The sequence below is a fragment of the Lissotriton helveticus genome, chromosome 2_1, assembly GCF_964261635.1.
Source record: "Lissotriton helveticus chromosome 2_1, aLisHel1.1, whole genome shotgun sequence".
NCBI classification, from domain to species: domain Eukaryota; kingdom Metazoa; phylum Chordata; class Amphibia; order Caudata; family Salamandridae; genus Lissotriton; species Lissotriton helveticus.
Genome location: NC_136059.1, coordinates 1,858,816,485 through 1,858,835,086, shown reverse-complemented (window position 1 = coordinate 1,858,835,086; position 18,602 = coordinate 1,858,816,485). Strand labels below are relative to the sequence as shown.

Sequence of the window (18,602 nt, the reverse complement as noted above, 5' to 3'; positions counted from 1 at the left end):
GGACTCTGTGTTGAAGGTAAACGTGGGGATGTTTTTAGTTAAAATGTCCCCAATGCTTCAGCTACTAAGAGGACCCCCACAGCCCAGAACAGCCACAGCAACCCAATGCAAGGGCACTGTCGCGGGCGGGAGGCCTTGCCCCATGCCTAATTATGGTAGGCAGAAAGGCCAGTATGGTGCGTTAGTGGCCTGTCTTCCCTTAGGCCACCACCATTGCCTCACCTCTGCCACCAGGGCCGACAGCCCAGCCTGGGCAAATCAAGTATCTGCCTTCAGGTCCACCACTCACTTTCAGAGGCTCAGGTGGCATTGGATCTTGTTGGTGCAGCAGAGGCCTTCTCCATCTGGCTTTCTCAGCCACAGTTGCCAGCAAAGCACATCATTCTATTGCCAGCCAGTGGTATAGAGCACCAGAAGAGTGTTGCTGCAGGCCCCCCGGTGGTCCGGCTCCAACAGCTGCAAGGGCATACGAGAGCGCTGCCCCCAGGATAGCAGGACCCACAGTTGCCCTGCTCTCCCGCTGATTGCCACAGCCTATCTCAAGCCCTCACTGCATCCCTGGCACGGTATCCAATGGCAGCCCCTGGCACATAGGGCAAGACAGGGCTTCCCCAGAAGGCTTCAAATGCAGGATGGACACGCTGAGTCTAACAAGGAGCGGAGCTCCAGCACTAAGTGTCCGACTACGATGTCATCTTGGCCACATTCCATCCTTCATAAGGGTAGTCTGTTCTTATATGATATAATGTTCTAATAGCCCTATAGCTCCCTGTAGTGGACTATACTAGTCATAAGGTCCCATTACCTTGTTATTCTAATCGCATTATAAACCACTGTAGGTGGGTATTGCACCCAATAAAGTCCAAGACACTTATCATACACCTTCACTTTTGGTGCAGGTCTATAAAATTAGAGTGGACTTTTAATGGATGATCTAGCCTGATAGTAGGCTATTAATGTATATGGAGACATTCTTTCCTCATGTCCTAATAGTGTTATAGTCTGCTGGAGCAAGCTATAGAAGACATTAAAATCCCACTCCCTAGTTATAGGCCTTCTCCTTTAGCTTGCACTTATAACACAGTAGAATACCTTTAATGACTAGCATAGCCTGCGATGGTGAGCTGTAAGAATATATCAACATTAGGAGTCAGACATAACACGTAACCTATTTTTTATGCTTTAACCAAGAAAGGTAAATGTAAATGTAAATGTAGTATAGCATAGTAGTTCTGTAGAAAAGATGCAGATCGCAGGTCCGAAGGCAGCAACATCAGTAGCAACAGTACCCCAGACTGGACACTACGCAATGGAATAAATTACGTGGAGGCACCTTCACCTTTCCGACATCTCCTATTCACTACACCCAGCTGTGTACTGTGCCAAGATGCTTTAGCATTCCTCAAGTTTTTTTTAGTTCAAAAAGAATTTTATTGATCAAGTAAAAGGTGTCAATACAATAGAAAAATTAATACAGAAGAGTAATAATAATAATCAAATAAAGCCGTGCATAATATTAATAAATAAAATGAGTTTCAGAAAAACAAGTACGTTTTGGCAATCTGTATAAAGCAGTTATAAACAATAATAGAACATAATAATAGGCAAACAGAAAAAAAAGGAACGCTAAGGTCAATTAAGGGGGTTTTGGAACTTCTTGCTGAGTTGGATCTAATCTAAATGAACATTTAGCACATATGTCAAGATATAACGTAATTGGAAGCCATACATCCAGACGTTTCGTTGCCAGATGAGTAGGAAACACAAAAGCAGTGTCTAGTCTGTGCTTAGGACAAACATTGTACCACCATGCTCTAAAATAAATATTTGAATTTTTTTTCAAGTTAGCTTTGATCTGTTGGAATGCAACAGCTATCAATAAATCAACAATCTTAACATTCAGGTCAACATCATCCCAACATGAAGAGAGACTTCCCAAAAAAATATGAGTAAAAGAAAAGGGGATGTGAGTATGAAAAATGGCATTGATTTGATACCAAATTTGTTTCCAGAAATCATGAACTACCACACATGAAAATAACATATGAAATAAAGTGGCATGGGGAGAAGAGCAAGACCAACAAAGATCTGAAACAGTAGAAAACTGTTCGATCAAAGTGTGTGGAGTGAAGAGAAGTCTGTGATAAATAAAGAAAAGGGTTTGAGTTATAGTAGCTGCTCTGGATGATTTACGAAGTTTGGTCCACAATTTATCCCACAAAAATGTAGGCAAGGAAGTGACAAAATCAGACTCCCATTTTTTCTTCCACCCTAGATTTGGGTCGAATGGAGTCTGTAGTGTGGAGATACTTATAAATAGAAGATGCTTTGGGTGTGGAGCGTAAAAAAGAGTGGAGCTGTGAAATGGGGTTAGGGGAAGGAGAGTGAGTAATTTAGTGTGTAAGGTTGGTATGCTGGAACAGTACAGCCTCCCGGAGGAGAAGGTATTTGCGAGCAAAAGAGACAGGTAGGTTAAAAGAGTGACTCAGAGTCGAGAAGGGTAGGATGGTGGAATTAGAAAAAAGTTGAGAAATCCAAATAAGGCCCTTCTGCCTCCAAGATTTCCAATAGAAGGGTTTATTATTGATTAACAAAGATTTATCATGCCAAATGGTAGAGTTGAGAAAATCATCGACTGTATTTGGGGGATTTGGAGAAGCAGATAAGAGCAACCTATGAGTAAACTCGTGTATAGGAGTAGAGAATGTGTGTGGTTTGAGGGAGGAAGAGAGATATTCAGTAAAGGAAAAGGGAGAAAGGGAGAAACGTTCTAGCATCACCCAAAGAGGACAGGAGTCGTCAGGTTCTTGTAACCATAAGGAGGCCTGTCACAGGAGGAATGCCTTGTGATACGTTGGAAAGTCCGGAAAGTTAACACCTCCTTCTGATTTAGGACGTATTAGTCTGAGAAGGGACATGCGAGATCTCTTACCCCCCCAAAGAAAGGTAGAAAGAAGTGTGTTGATTTTCCTAAAAAACTTCATGGGAATAAGGACTGGGATATTAGAAATCATGTAAAGAACTATAGGAGACCACATCATCATCATCTTAATCGTGTCAAGGCGACCCCACCAAGAAAGGTATAAACGATGCCATCTGGTAGTCAAATCAGAAAGTTTCTGAATGCATTTATTAAGACAGAGTGAGACTGTATCCGTTACTGTGGGAGTAATATGCAAACCTAAGTACTTAATATGAGAAGGACTCCAAGTAAAATTAGAAGCAGTGAAATCAGGTTTATAGGTACATTTTGTTAAGAGGAGGATTTCGCATTTATCATTGTTCAATTTATAACCAGAAATCTGAGAGTAGTCATGTACCTCTGCAAGGAAAGCAGGTATGGAATCCGTAGGATTGGACAAAAAAAGTAAGATGTCATCCGCATACGCAGCAAGTTTAATATGGCAATGCGGTGTCTGAAAACCATTTATGTTAGGATTTTGGCGGAGTTTGGAGAGGAAGGGTTCTAAGGCTAAATTAAAAAGACACGGGGAAAGAGGCCAGCCCTGACGAACTCCTCTACCTAAATTAAAAAAGGAGGAGATTAAACCATTAGCACAAACAGCTGCCCTCGGATTTTAATAAAGGGAAGAATTTAAAGAGATAAATTTAGGAACAAAACCGAACCATTTAAGGTTATAAAAAAGATAAGTCCATTCAACCCTGTCAAAAGCTTTTTCAGCATCTAATGCAATTGCTGCTAGGGAATGTTGGAAACGTGAAGATTTAGATAGAACATTAAATAAAAGCGTAGTGTTGTCAGTGATAAAACGCCCTTTGACAAATCCAGATTGTTCCGGGCCTAATAAGTCTGGTAAAAAGGGATCCAGTCTCGCCGCAATTGCCTTAGCAAATAATTTATAATCTATGTTAGCAAATGAAATGGGCCTATAATTCTTGCAATATCTGGCATTATTCCCTTATTTAGGTATGAGACATATGTAGGCGTCAGAAAAAATACCTGACGACCTGTTCATAGTGACAAATGAATCTATAAGGGAATGTAACTTAGGCAATAAAAGGTTAGAAAATTGGAGATAAAATTCAACCATAAAACCATCCGGTCCAGGGGCCTTGTCTTTTTTAAGATGCTGCAGTGCCGTGAACAGTTCTTTTTGGGAAATGTCAGATTCCAAAGAGGTGAGATCAAGAGGAAAATTGTGAGGTGTCTGTATATCAGCAAAAAAAGTAGATAGGGTCTGAGCAGTAGGATGGGTATCAGAGGAATAGAGAGTGGTGTAGAAACGCAAAAATTCAGTTAGAATGTCATCATATTTATGCTTGAGATCAGAATTATCATCAAAAACAGCTTCAATGTTTAACTTATTGTGTTTAACCTTCAGGTAGTTAGCCAGAATTTTCCCCGCTTTATTTTTACCCCCGATGCTTTAACATTCCTGAAGTATCAAAAGAATAGTTTTTTTTCCAGTACCTTGGGAAAAGCCATGATGGCAGAGCTTGCAAGTGACGACCTTCACTGGGACTTTTGTTCTTCTGAAATTGTAAAGTCCCAAACAAAGCACTGTGGTTTGATCTGTGAGTTCTACTGCTGCTCTTGTTGTTTCTGGAACTGCTTTTGCTTCTCTTCTCCCGGAGATGCCTTTTTTGGCTTTTGGTTCAATCCAAAAACAGTTTGGCAAACACCGAAAAAGTCAGCAGAGACTGGAGAGAATGTTAATGATCAGAAGAGCAACCATTTAAAAACAGTGAGAGAGAGGGAACTTCCTGAGAATACATTAAACTAATAACATTAGCCAATGAGATGTTGTTTCACTGTGAGCCACAGATATCATTTTTAGGTACGGATACAACACCTAGAAATGCAGAAATTTCACAAAAAACTACAAGATATGAATGGCAGGATTTGAGAAGTCATGAGTAATGAAACATCTGCGGCCATTAGAAGTGCATGGCAGGGCCACGAGTTATAGTTTACTCGGTAAAATATTTCAGAGGTCTTTTGTTTTTTAAATGTTAGTTTTTATCTTATTTCAATAGCTAGCTACAACATCACTTTAACCTTTTGTTTTTTCAGTGAGAAAATAAACTCTCAGCATTTATTAGAAAGCCTATCTGAAAAGAAATCTAGGCAATAATAAAAGAGCAGGAGAAACAATCATCCAAAATAACCAACGACTAACTTAACAAAACTGCGCCACCTAAACGTGCTTCAATGCTCTTGGGTTTTCAGGATGTGTTTTCCTAAAACAAGGAAGATGAGATGATGGTAACCTAAGCAAGATCCAGAAAGCTTAACAGTGACTTCTGACAAACTTGGCACCTAAAATTTCAGGAAGCATGCTATACAAAATCGACTGGCATTGAAACGTCAGTCACATCGTCCCAAAAATGAAACATTATCCCTTAACATTCACCCAGGTTACAAGAATCATAAGAGATGTATCACAACCCAGGCCGTGCATTTTGGGTAGACTGAGAGTGATACTTCTCGCGTTTGTTCCCCCCTGGATAGAAAGCACACAGAATACCCAAATAGAACTTGTTAAAGAATTCTACAGAGTGCATCTTTTATTCCTCATACCCGGTGGAACCAATGGAGTGTCAAACAGCCCAAACATGTCCACATCTATAGCTTGACATGTTATGAGGTACTAAAATAGCACTTAAAAATAATTACCAAAAACAATATCAACTGCAAGATATAGACTTGCACATAAATGACAATGTAAGCAAATATGGATTGGAATAGTAAATCAATTCTCCCATGACAATGTTGTGTATGTTAATACTTTGGAGTATATTATTCCGCGTCAATATTATCGTAGTTGATATAGTGCCATACACATTTCCACCCCACATGCATCGATGTACATTGTTGGCACATCAGTTAAAATTATACACACTAAAATGTCTACAAAATGTATTGTTAGGTTATATTGTGTAGACCATGGATTGCATATCATTACAATGCATTAGACATGATCACTTAAGGTAAGTAAGTAAGTAATTTTTATTTGCATAGTTAATTAAAACCATTGCAGTACAAACATAAACTTTAAAAATAAATCTGCATGCATTGATAAAACAGTATATCTTTATTGCGGTTTTACGATTCTTTTTTTTTAATCATACAAAATATACTTTCTTTAGTGATCCTAAGTAAAAATAGATACAGTTTTGTAAACGCAGTATATCATAAATCACATTTTTTTCCCCTTTTTAAAGTCATAAAATGTATATTCTTTAGCGACCTTAAGTAGAAATAAGCGCAGTTTTGTGTTGTATTATCTAAATGGCAATTAAGAGTCAAGTCTTGGCATTTTCCTTTCCACCACCTTCATAAACTTCACAAAACTTCAGTTCAGCTGTGTATCAAGGGGTGCAAAGCAGGCAAGAACTGCTTGTCATCGTGTGTGTATCCCAAGCTGATTAAAATGGCATTTGAGCAGTTGTTTTCGTTCGTATTTTATTTGTTTTAAATTATATGTGTACAATTTTTTATATATGAATAATGTTATTTGTAAGTTAATTTTATGTTTTAGTACTGGAGCGGGTTGTGGGTATATTGGGGAATAGGGTGGGAAGTAATTTAATTATAGTAAATTAATTATATATTTTTTGTAATTGTGAATTAATTGTAATTAATGTTTGCGTTTAAGTTCTGTAGCGGGTTGTGGGTTTATAGGGGAATTGGGTGGGAAGTAATTAAAATGTAATTAAGTAATGATTTTTTTTATTGATATTGATAATTATTTTATTTTTAATTAATTATTAATTGGTAATTAATTAATTTGATTGGTAATTTTGTGTTTTTTATTGGTAATTAATGGTTGTACTTGGTAATTACATTCTTTAATTTGCAATTAATTGTTTTAATTGGTAATTACTTTTTTTGTATTGGTAATTCATATTTTTAATTGTTAATTACTTTTTATTAATTGGAAATTATTTTTATTAATTGGTAATTATTGTTTCATGAAAAATGTTTTTTATTTAAAAATACATTTATTGTTTACCATTTTTTAATTGTTAATCAATTTCTATTTTAATATTTCTTTTTATTGAAAAATATATAACAAGCAAGGCAAAGAAATATATTACACAAAGTACCAATTCAAATGGGGAAGGAAAGACAATACAACAAGATCAGCAATCAATATTTGGGAGGAGAGGGGGGGGAGGACAGGGCAAGATAAAATACATACAATAAAATAGTCAGAATGCAGGGGTCAGAGGGAAGGTGGAACATCAGTGTTTTCTATTATGGGTGGTGTACATATCTCGCCGCGATAGCTATTCCAAGGTCCCCACACTCTGCCCCACTTTCTTGGCCGACCCCGGGCCAAGTATACAGTTTTTTTTTCCTAAACATACACCAGTCCATATTCTCCTTCCATGTTTCTACCGAAGGTGGCCTGTGGGATCCCCACAATTGAGCAATGTTTCGCTTAGCAATCATGGCTCCCAGGGACGCCCATTGTGTCTGAGCTACATTATAATCTGTGGGTTCCCAGACAGTCAATAAACATCATCTAGCTTCCGGCGAGAGGGCAATCCTCGTAACTTCACTCATTACCTCATACACTCCTCTCCAAAAGGCCTCGACCTCACAGAACTCCCAAATAATATGGAGAAACGTCCCTATCTGCCCAATCCTCTCTTACACAACTCCTCCTCAGAAAAACCCATGTTAACCAAACTGGGGCCCGTGACGTATACTCTATGAAGAATCTTAAGATGAACCAGTCGGAGTCGAGCTGAATCGCGACCTCCTTGGGAGAGGAGATCGCCGACTGCCAGTGCTCATCATCCAATTCAAGGCCGTCACAGGTCCACAAGTCACGGAGCTGTAAAAGGAGGTCTGACCTATCGTTAATCATTTTTTTATAGACTAGGGAGATAGTACTGTCAGGCACGTACCCGTCCAACAGTCTACCTTTGAGCGGGGATGACTCCGGAATTACCTCCCCCTTTGGGAAAACCGGCCTTAAAGCGTGGCGAACCTGAATGTAACAGAAGTACTCTGTATCGCTTAAATCAAAGTCCTTCTTCAACACATCAAATGATTTCACCTGACCCTTGACCCAAAGATCTCCCACCTTACTAATACCAATGAGGTCCCATTTGTCGAACCCCTTGGTGTTCCATAGTTTACCAAGTTTATCGGAAGGAAAAAGAGGGGTAGCTCAAGTCAAGCGGTCTTTCCATCCCATCGATTTAGTTGCATCCTGCCACAGACGTACTGCTGTCTTGGTGGGTCCGACAATACCTGAAGCACAGAGTTAGAGTATAGCGCCCTATAATAGTTACCCCCAGGTAACAGCCATTTATCCATGGCAAAGGCGGGACTTAATTCGGGACCATACATGCCATGATTAATGGCTCCCAATTGAGACGCCCAATAATAACGTTTTATATCAGGGAGAGCGATACTACCATCATACCACGGTAGCATCAGTTTGGCAAGCGCAATACGTCCCATATGAGCTTCCTTTGAAGGTCCTCGACCGCATGGAAATAGCTAGCCAGGACTATATCGAGAGTATTTTGGAGAGCATAAAGGAAACAGGGAAAAGACATCATCTTGAAGAGGGCCGCGAGACCAAGCGGTGAAAGCGGAAGTTTACGCCAACCCACGACGTCTTGCTTCAATCTAGCCAAATGTGGGAGAAGATTCTGGTCGTTCCGGACTGCGGGGTCCAATGAAATGTAGATACCGAGATATTTAAACCCCGTGAGTGCGATCTGGATGGGACAATTGTTTGGAAGAAGAGGGACCTCTTCCAAAGGACATATAGATAGGATTTTGTCCAGTTAATAATTAGACCTGAGTTCCTACCAAACGAGTTCAAAACATCACACAAAACTATCAATGACTTCCGGCGCGAGTTTAAATACAGTAAGATATCAGCCGCATAAAGCGAGATGAGATCTTCAAACTCAGAGGACCACCGGATACCCTTCATCGAAGGCTCCCACCGGATCCAGGCAGCAAGGTGTTCAAGAGCTAGGGCGAACTAAAGCGACGACAAAGGACAACCCTGACGAGTTCCCCTCTCAAGACCAAAAGAAGCGTAAACTCGGCCATTCCCAACAATTTGCGTGAGGGGTTCTTCATAGAGCAGCCTCACCCAGCTAATAAACCCGGGTCCAAATCCAAACTTAGCCAAAACTGCCCATAGATACGGCCATTCAACGGTGTCGAAGGCCATCGTGGCATCCAATGACGCCAAGATGGCCGGCTCACGTAACGTCGCGGCTCTCGTGAGGACACCATGCAGACGCCTAAGATTCAAAGCGGTGTTCCTATGCGGAATGAAACCAGATTGATCCGGATGTATCAACTCGCTAACAACAGTGATCAATCGGTTAGCTAGCACTTTTGCGAGAATCTTAGGCTCGGCATTCAAAAGAGATATAGGTCGATACGATGCACATCTATCTCTCGGCTTCCCTGCCTTACGTATCACCACAATGGTCGCTAGATGCTGATCATGGGGAGAAAGCCGCACTCTAAAGACTCCAAAAACATATCACGTAGATAGGGGGCCATCTTGTCAGGCCGCAACTTGTAAAGTTCAATAGGCAGACCGTTGGGACCCATTGCTTTCCCCGAACGCAGGGAACGAATCGCAAGAGCCACCTCATCAGCTGTTATTACGGCGTCCATTTGCTCTCTATCAACCTCAGAGAGACGTGGTAAGGCAATATCATGCAACAGTAGATGCGAATCCTCTTCCGGTCTGTCTGACACAGAGGAGTACACTGTTCGGAAGTGATCCGCGAAACACTGGACTATCTATTTAGGGTCCGAAATCCGAGCACCATCCGTTGTCTCAATCACAGGCATCATCCGACTAGCTCTATCTTTCTTATTCAGCCATGCAATCAATTTACCAGCTTTATCTCCCACATCATACAAACGTCCCTGCTGTTCCCCACTCATGGCCTTAGCTGCGTTGGTAACCAATGCCCTGTAATCAAGTTGTTTTAATCGCAGAACATGTGTCTTGGCACGGGTGACCTCTCGCTCCAAGTCAAGCTCCAAGTCCGTGATCTCCGTCTCGATCCTAACCACCTCCTCATCCCTCCGTTTCAACGACAGGGCCTGACCCCTGAGGACTGTCTTAAAAGCCTCCCAAAGCGAAACCGTGGACGATACGGATCCCTCATTTTCCAAGAAATACAGGTCAAGCAATGTCACCAGGGTAGCACGAGTTTTAGGATCCCAAAGATACCAAGGGTTAATCGGAGCGATCCGTCCCTCGGTCCCAGAATCCAACTCCACCCGAAGCCACAACGGAGAGTGGTCAGAAATTCCCCGAGTGCTTAACCTCAACAACGGAAAGAGCCTGAGCAGCCGGTACCAAGACATAATCTATCCTAGAGAGGCTACCATGAGCGCCAGAGTGGAACGTATATTGCCGCTGAGCAGGATGTAACAGTCTCCAGCAATTTTACCAGACCCAAAGTGTCGAGGAAATCGTGAAGCCAGTTATGTGCTCCCCTTAGATCCCTAGGTGGGTGTCGATCAATCCTACCGGAGACCACCGCATTAAAGTCACCACCTAAAAACAGTGACCCCTCGGGGAGAGCGAGGAGAATTCGCCCCAAATCAGCAAAAGTAGTCAACTGTAGGCCAGGGGGAACATATACAGAAATCAGGGAAATGTTCCGGCCCTCCCACCTACCCGTAAGAGCGACATAGTGCCCCCTATAATCCAGGACAATGTTGTCAATCTCCAGCGGAAGAGAATTCCTAATGAGGATACCAACCCCCTTGGAGCCAGAGGAAAAACCAGCATGTGCAACCAAACGGTACCCCCTCCTATTCATTGCATGACAAGTATTGCCAATCAAGTGCGTCTCCTGAAGAAGGACCACATCAGGAGCGAAACGCTTCAACAGTTGCAGCACCACCCCACGTTTTATCCTATCCCCAGCCCATTCAGATTCCAACTCATTAGTTTCAGCCCTCTACCCCCATCCCAGAAAATGGAAAGGATCCAACCCCTGGAAGAACTCAGCACCTCGACCAGACAATCTAAGCACACATTGCCTTGCGAAGAAACAAACACACACCCCAACAAACCCACCCAACCCCTCGCCAAAATCCTGTTACAAAGCCCCCCACCCTGCACCCCTGCGTAAGACTGAAAAACCACCCAAAATTGCAGTGTGCCTGTCGCCCCCACATCTAACTAAGCTACAGAAAGAAACTCAGAGGAGGAATAAGACCCTCTAACGGCCCGCAACCCCCCAAATGTACGTCAGATCATATGTCAGGATTTTTCGAACCACAGTTCGAGGCCTACAAGAGACCCCAACAGTCAAGAAGCCGGTGACTATTCCTGTTCCATCGGTCCGCCTTCCGCACCGCCAGACTGCGCCTCCGATGAACGCTGATTCGGCAGATTGTCCAGCCAGTCGGACACCACATCCGGTCGATCGAAAAAATAAGTCCGCTCCGCATGTTCGATCCGCAACTTGGCAGGGAAAAGCATGGCATATTTAAGTCCCATATCACGTAATCGTCTCTTCACACCCTGAAAACCAAGTCTTTGCTTCTGGACCGATTGGGTGAAGTCCGGGTAGAAGCTGATAGTCGTGTTTTCAAACTTTGTGGGTCCACCCATCCGTGAGGCCTGCAGGATAGCGTCTCTATCACGAAAATTAAAGATTCTCGCGATTATAGGCCGCTGAGGGGCGCCCAATTTCGGTTGACCGCCCGGTACTCTGTGGGCCTGTTTGACGGTAAAGAACTTACTAAGTCCCTTAGGTGCAAGGTGGCTGACAATAAGATTCTCGACAAAGAGGTCAGCAGGCGGGTACTCTGCCTTCTCCAGGACCCCAATGATACGGACGTTGTTCCGCCTAGCCCTTCCTTCATAATCCTCCAGACGTCGTGTAAGGAGATCACTGGTAGTCCTCAGGTGACGGACCTTCGTCTGTAGGTCAGTGACATCTCCCGTCAGACTGGAAGTTTTAATGTCCAAAGATTTGACTTTCTTGTTAGTTTTCGCAAGGTCCGTATGGATCAGGTTGATATCAATCGCCACAGTATCAAGCTTATGGGCGAGAGTATCTATTTGCTGCCCCAGTGAGGATTTAATACCGTCGATCGCAGCCATAACATCTTGCAGGGTCAACTCAGTTGCCAAAGTCGGCGGATCTTTTCCATCCTCCTGCGACCTGCCCGATCCACCGGGAGACCCCCTGACCTGGGCATATCTATCCATGATATTAGTCTGGGTATAGCTGCCCCGCCGAGTGGGTTTACTTTTCTGCTTTTCACCCTCCGGTTTCCCCGCCATTGCGAGTGAAAGGTTGATTTGGATCGATGAGTCGAGGCAGGAAGATGGCGGAGAACGGTCCCTACGGGCGGAGGCAGCCCCAGCCGAAGGGCACAGGCCAAGTGTCGTCCAGATCTGGCAATGCAAGGAGAAAGTACAATCGTGGGTGACACAGGGCGGCAGTCCACAAGCTCGGGGGTGGGCACCTTCACAGTCTCGGGTGTCTCTGGCAAAATCGAAAGTGAAAGTAACCAGACCGGTCGACTCAGCCCCACAGGCCATTGTTGTTCAACTACAGCTCGGGCACCATGCCAACTCCACAGCCGGGCATCACGGAGAAGTAGGCCTCAATCTTCGAAGCACCATAACACCGGCTCCCGGGGTCCAATTCAAAATCGGAATGCAGGCTTCGCCTCACTCGTGGTTCGCCTTCACGATAACATCGATAAGGGACAGGATGAACGACAGGATAGATGCGGGAGGTTACGAGGGTCTCCGGAGCCCTAAGCTCATGCGGCCATCTTGGTTGCGCGCGAAGCTCCTCCTGTGTTAATCAATTTTTAATTATTAATATGTTTTTTGTTTTGGAAAATATTTTTGTGTTCAATGTTTATTAATTGGTAACTAATATTTATTAATGAATATTTATTGTTAATTTATTGGTAATTAATTATTCAATAGTAATTATCTTTTTAATAGCTTTTAATAGACATTTGCAAATGATGTAGAGTTATTTAAAAATGTAATTATTAAATATTATTACAACAATCATTTATAAGTATGTTATATTTAACTTCCATGCTATCCAACGCTTTCCCTACTGTTGCACTCTCTGGAGTTGGAATAGTAATTTTTACCCCTACGCTATCCAACGCTTTCCCTACTGTTGCACTCTCTGGAGTGGGATTAGTAATTTTTACCCCTACGCTATCCAACGCTTTCCCTACTGTTGCACTCTCTGGAGTTGGAATTGTAATTTTTACCCCTACACTATCCAACGCTTTTAACTGTTGCGCTCTCTGGAGTGGGAATAGTAATTTTTACCACCACGCTATCCAACGCTTTCCCTACTGTTGCACTCTCTGGAGTGGGAATAGTAATTTTTACCTCTTTGATATCCAACACTTTCCCTACTGTTGGATTCTCTGGAGTGGGACTAGTCATTTTTCCCACTACGCTATCCAACGCTTTCCCTACTGTTGCACTCTCTGGGGTGGGAATAGCAATTTTTACCACCACGCTATCCAACGCTTTCCCTACTGTTGCACTCCCAGGAGTTGGAATAGTAATTTTTACCCCTACGCTATCCAACGCTTTCCCTACTGTTGCACTCTCTGGAGTTGGAATAGTAGTTTTTACCCCTACACTATCCAATACTTTCCCTACTGTTGTACTTTTTGGAGTTGGAATAGTAATTTTTACCCCTAGGCTATACAACGCTTTCCCTACTGTTGCACTCTCTGGAGTTGGAATAGTAATTTTTACCCCTACGCTATCCAACGCTTTCCCTACGGTTGCACTCTCTGGAGTTGGAATAGTAATTTTTACCCCTACACTATCCAATGGTTTCTATACTGTTGCACTCTCTGGAGTGGGAATGGTAATTTTAAGTTCCATGCTATCCAATGTTTTTATTACTGTATTTTTTTTACTTATGGATTTTGTATACTATTTTTATTTATTTAGCGATTTAATATTTTTTGTATATTTTTAGATAATGTAGTACATAATTAATTTTAAAAATATTAAAAGTATATTTCATTTTTTTAATTTATGAAACATAATTATTTACTTTTTATTTATGTTTTTGTTTTATGTTTGTAAATGTATTTGTAATTTATAATATTTTTATTAATTTATAAATTATTAAAATTATTAACACCTATTGTTAAGTATATATTATATATTTTCTGTATATGTTTAATTAATGTATTATTATTATATATGTATTATTTAGTAATTGTAAACATTATTTGATATTTTTAACTATGTATTAGATATTTTTAACTATGATTATTTTATTTATCAGTGTTATTTACATAACATTTATATTTTTACAGGAAAAAAAACGATATTTTTAACATCGATATTTTTAACATCTATATTTTTTTCGATATTTTTGTACTTACAATGTTGTAGATAGGATGTCGATATTCTTGCCTTCGATATTTCTATAGGTCGATATTTTCTAGGTCGATATTTTGTCAGTGATTCCAGTTCATGATCGCTCTGTGGTGCTTGTGTGGAATATGAGTTCAAAGTCATCCAACCGTGTGACCTTTTCGTGAGGGATGCCTTGTCTTCAACCCACGAAAGATGTTTGATTGTTTTCTTAACCAATTTTTTAAGTGTTCTATGGTTAGTGGGGGTATCCCAAAGCTGATTTAAGTCAATATTCGCCAAGCTGCTTTTGAGATACTTGGCAGCTAGTGAGGCTGAGTGTTGCTCTAACTTCATCCATAAATAATCATTTAGAGTTCCTTGTTTGGATTTTCGCACTTTGGCCCAGCTAGTTATGTATGCCCCCTGTCTTGCCAGGAGCTGCTTCTGGACGCCTAACTCAAGCCTGATTTGAGCTGGTGAGGTCTGTTTGGGCAAGTTAAAAATAATCCTGTATGCAGCTATGACTGTACTATCCAGAGTCTTTGCATCTCTGCCTCTCTGTACTTCGCTCCCGTACGTAATTGTTGGCAGTAGTTTTGCTCGTATTACTTGTACCAGTGGAAGTAGAGATGGGCCAGTAAGTTTGCTGTTAAGCACTTTTAAAGAGATTGCTTAGACAAGGCCTTTGCCTCTGATGCTGGTCTTCTGTACAGTAAATTTACCAGTGTTATCTAATTTTACTCCTAAATATTTATATAATGGCGTATCCTCAATACGAGCATTGTTCAAAAATCAGGTAGACGATTTTTTCCTATTCTTGCTTATTGTCATTGACTGTGTTTCCTCCAGGTTTATGGTCAGTGCATTTGCTTCAGAGTAGCACTGTGTAGCATTCACAAGGTGTTGTAGCCCTATTGTTGTGTGGCTGATTAGGACGATGTCTTCCACATAGAGAAGACACGGTAATATTAGCCCTCCTAACTTGGGGGCATGAGAGTTACAGCTACTTAGGATCGGGATAAGGTCACCTAGAAACAAATTGAATAATGTGGGGGCTAAAACACAACCCTGTTTGAGGCCTTTGTTGGTTGGTGTGCATCTTGACAAAAGTGATCCGTCACCCAATTTTAGCTGGACCCATGTCTTCGTGTGAAGGATGATCAGCAAGTCTAACAGAGGCCTTGGTATCCCCCAACCATTCAATTTGGACCATAAAATGTTTCGATTTATGTGGTCAAAGGCAGCTTTATAGTCTATAAAACAGAAATGAATGGGCATTTTGGTTGAGTCAGCCTTGTCTATTAACATACCCATAGTTAGGATATTAGTTGTGGTCCCAACTGATTTAGCAAAGCCAGTCTTATTAACCGGAATTAGGGATTTCTCAGTAGCCCAGGCCTGCAGCTCCTCCAAAAGTGTGCCTGCAAAGTGCTTGGCCTCGTTGTCCATTAGGGCCACTAATCGATAATTTTGTGGAAGAGACTTGTCCCCAGACTTAAAAATTGGAGAGAAGATTGAGCCCTTCCAGGAGCTGGGCAATCTGTTAAAGTGTCTTATTTCCAGGAATAAAGGCTCGAGCGCTGTTGCCCATTCATTTTCATCTTGTTTATAGAAGATGGGTGGAATTCCGTTCGGGCCTGGCGCCCCCTCTCTGCTTCCTTTTTTAATTTGGCGCTTATTGATGTTTCATGTATATGAGAATCCGTCATGTGTGGTTAAAGTTTGACCTTCTGGATTGCTGGCACCCCACTGCAATGATTGTACTTTATTTTTAACAGAGCTTTTTATCACACTGCCAGTTTATGTCTCCAGTTGGAAATCCATGTCCTGATTAAAATGATTCCTAAGGTGGCTTACCTATACTGTAGAAAATAGAAACCTTCTCAGGGGTCCCACTGATACTTGGTCCTTTTAAACCAACAAAGAAGAAATTGGCACAGAAGCTGAAATATAAAAGTAACATCTTTATTAACCTCAAATGAGGGAGACTACGTCACACAGAAGCCTTAGCAACTGAATGAGGCGGTCTGAGGAGTACAGAAAACAGAGGCCTTATATATGCTTAGGGTTACATAGTCAGCATAAGACCAAGGGGCAGTCCTGGCACATGTAAGCATGCAAAATGATTAATATGGGCATGCAAGATCTGCTTGCTCAACAAAGTGGGAGGAGAGTTTCTTCTCCATACAGCAGCAAAAATAGCCTGACAGTTCTACAAGAAGAGCAGGTGCATTCTACTAACTAGGCCCTTCTGAGCATGTGCGAAGGTGGAAGATGCTAAATATAGTTCGTTCATTTCTAGGCAGATTACAAGAGCAGTCAACACTGAGGGAGGACAGAGAACATAGCGAGCACGTGGCAACACATGGCAAACAAGATGGCTGCCAGAAAAACAAAATGGCTTTCAGCTCATGCTGACAAATCCCTGCAATATTTAACAATACTTCTTTGGTAATATTAGAGGAAACTCCGTCATGCATAGGTCTTATAAAGTGGTTTATAGTTTTCCAATAACTTGCTCCATTGTTCCGTTTGGTGTCAGCGTGTAGTTTTTCCCACATATTGTCATCCACTGATCTGCTGGCTTCCCATTTTGTTTTTTTCAGCATCGCCTTTTGTCTCCGTAAGAGATCATGTTTCACTATATCCATAGGATTATACCGGAGTTGTCTCATTGTATGATAAATTAATTTTTTTATACACCTCAGCTTCTCTTTATACTCTCGTGTAAAGTGTATCTTGTTGCTGTGGCCTGATTGGACTAGAGGCTTGGATCTTTTAGCGTAAGCTGCCATAGATGTTGTAAAATGTTCCCATTTCTCATCTTAATTAGATCCGGTTCTAGCATTGAAATGCTGCCTGGCCTTTTCCTGTATGATTTCGTCCATTGCTGCTGAATACTTAATCCTTTTGTAGTTGATAGTATAAACTGACTCTTTCGGCACCAAGGATGACTCGAATTTAGGCTTGCTAATTTTAAGGAGAATTTCTTGGTGACAGTGATCGCAATCAGCTTTTTCACCTATCTGAAATGAAATCATATGTTGAAATAAAGGCAGTGAGATAAGAGTATAATCCAATATAGAGTTGATTCTTGTTGAGTGAAATGTAGAGGCTCGGGGATTATCTCCAGCAAATCTTCCATTTAATGCTCTGATGTTGAAAAATTCGAGGTCCTCTAATATCTGCTTACCTAATTTGGTTTGTTTGGAAACTTGCGGCTTCCCTTGTGATGGTATATTCCAAGCTGAATTTTGTCATCTGACGAGATCCCCATGAGATTTGAATTAAAGTCCCCGGTGAGCATAAGATCTGTTTTAGGTCTTTCCCTAATACACTCCTACACGCAATTGCATAATTTTTTCACTGCCTTTGCTTTCCTTTTTGGATGGATAAAGGCATTGATCACGGTAAGGTCTATTCCTCCTATTCCTGATTTCAGTTGTGAGATAAGAAGGTTTATTGCCACTGATTCTAAAGAGGTTGGTCCAACTTCCTTGACCATATGGGCACTTGTGGCCGATACATAGGTTACTAGATCACCTTGAAGGTGGCCTTATTTTGCCATCCTTATTGCACCGGTAAAGAAGCGCAAAAAACCCAGAAGGTGGGGGGGGGGGGGTCTGCTTGCCATGTTTCTTGTAATGCTATAATGTCAAAGGATCTTATATAGCTAACAAAATCTATGTCAGACATTTTGGAGGCTAGACCATTGACATTCCATGAACATATTCGTAGATGATTATGCTTACTTGATCTTAGATGTACGTCGTTATGTCAATCTGTATGTTTATTTATCGTTCTGGTGATCCATCTTAGTTCAGTAGATCGCGTTGGTGATGGCACGCTGTTTTGGATGCTTCTAGTAATGTTAGGATGTTGCTCATTTCTTGTTCCGCATTTCCCCACTGCATCTCTGAGCACCGATATTCCAAGTCTGTTAACAGAACCCTGCGCTCCGATCGTTGCTGCCGGTGTTAATAATTCTAGATATCCTGGCTTTATATTGGGAGTTATTGTTATCCCCCAATTTTTGAAAGTGTGAGCCTCTGCTAGTATTTTTTGTGCTATGTTGCTTTGGTTTTTTCAGCGCCGGTTCCGTCGCCATCTATGAATTCGATTGAAGCCAGATCTAAAGTTGTCACTTCTTCCAAAGGTGGAATATGAGATAGGAGCCACAGAATATTACGTCTATTCAGTATATCGTGTCTACCTTTCGAGATATTATCCTGACTGTACTATATA

At 41.6% G+C, this 18,602-nt stretch overlaps 1 pseudogene; it reads right to left on the bottom strand.

Annotated features, from left to right (window-relative positions):
* LOC144820333 (SWI/SNF-related matrix-associated actin-dependent regulator of chromatin subfamily A member 5-like) overlaps positions 1-12,275 on the bottom strand; it is a 40,260-nt pseudogene extending 27,985 nt beyond the window's left edge.
* Between the last annotated feature and the right edge of the window lie 6,327 nt (positions 12,276-18,602).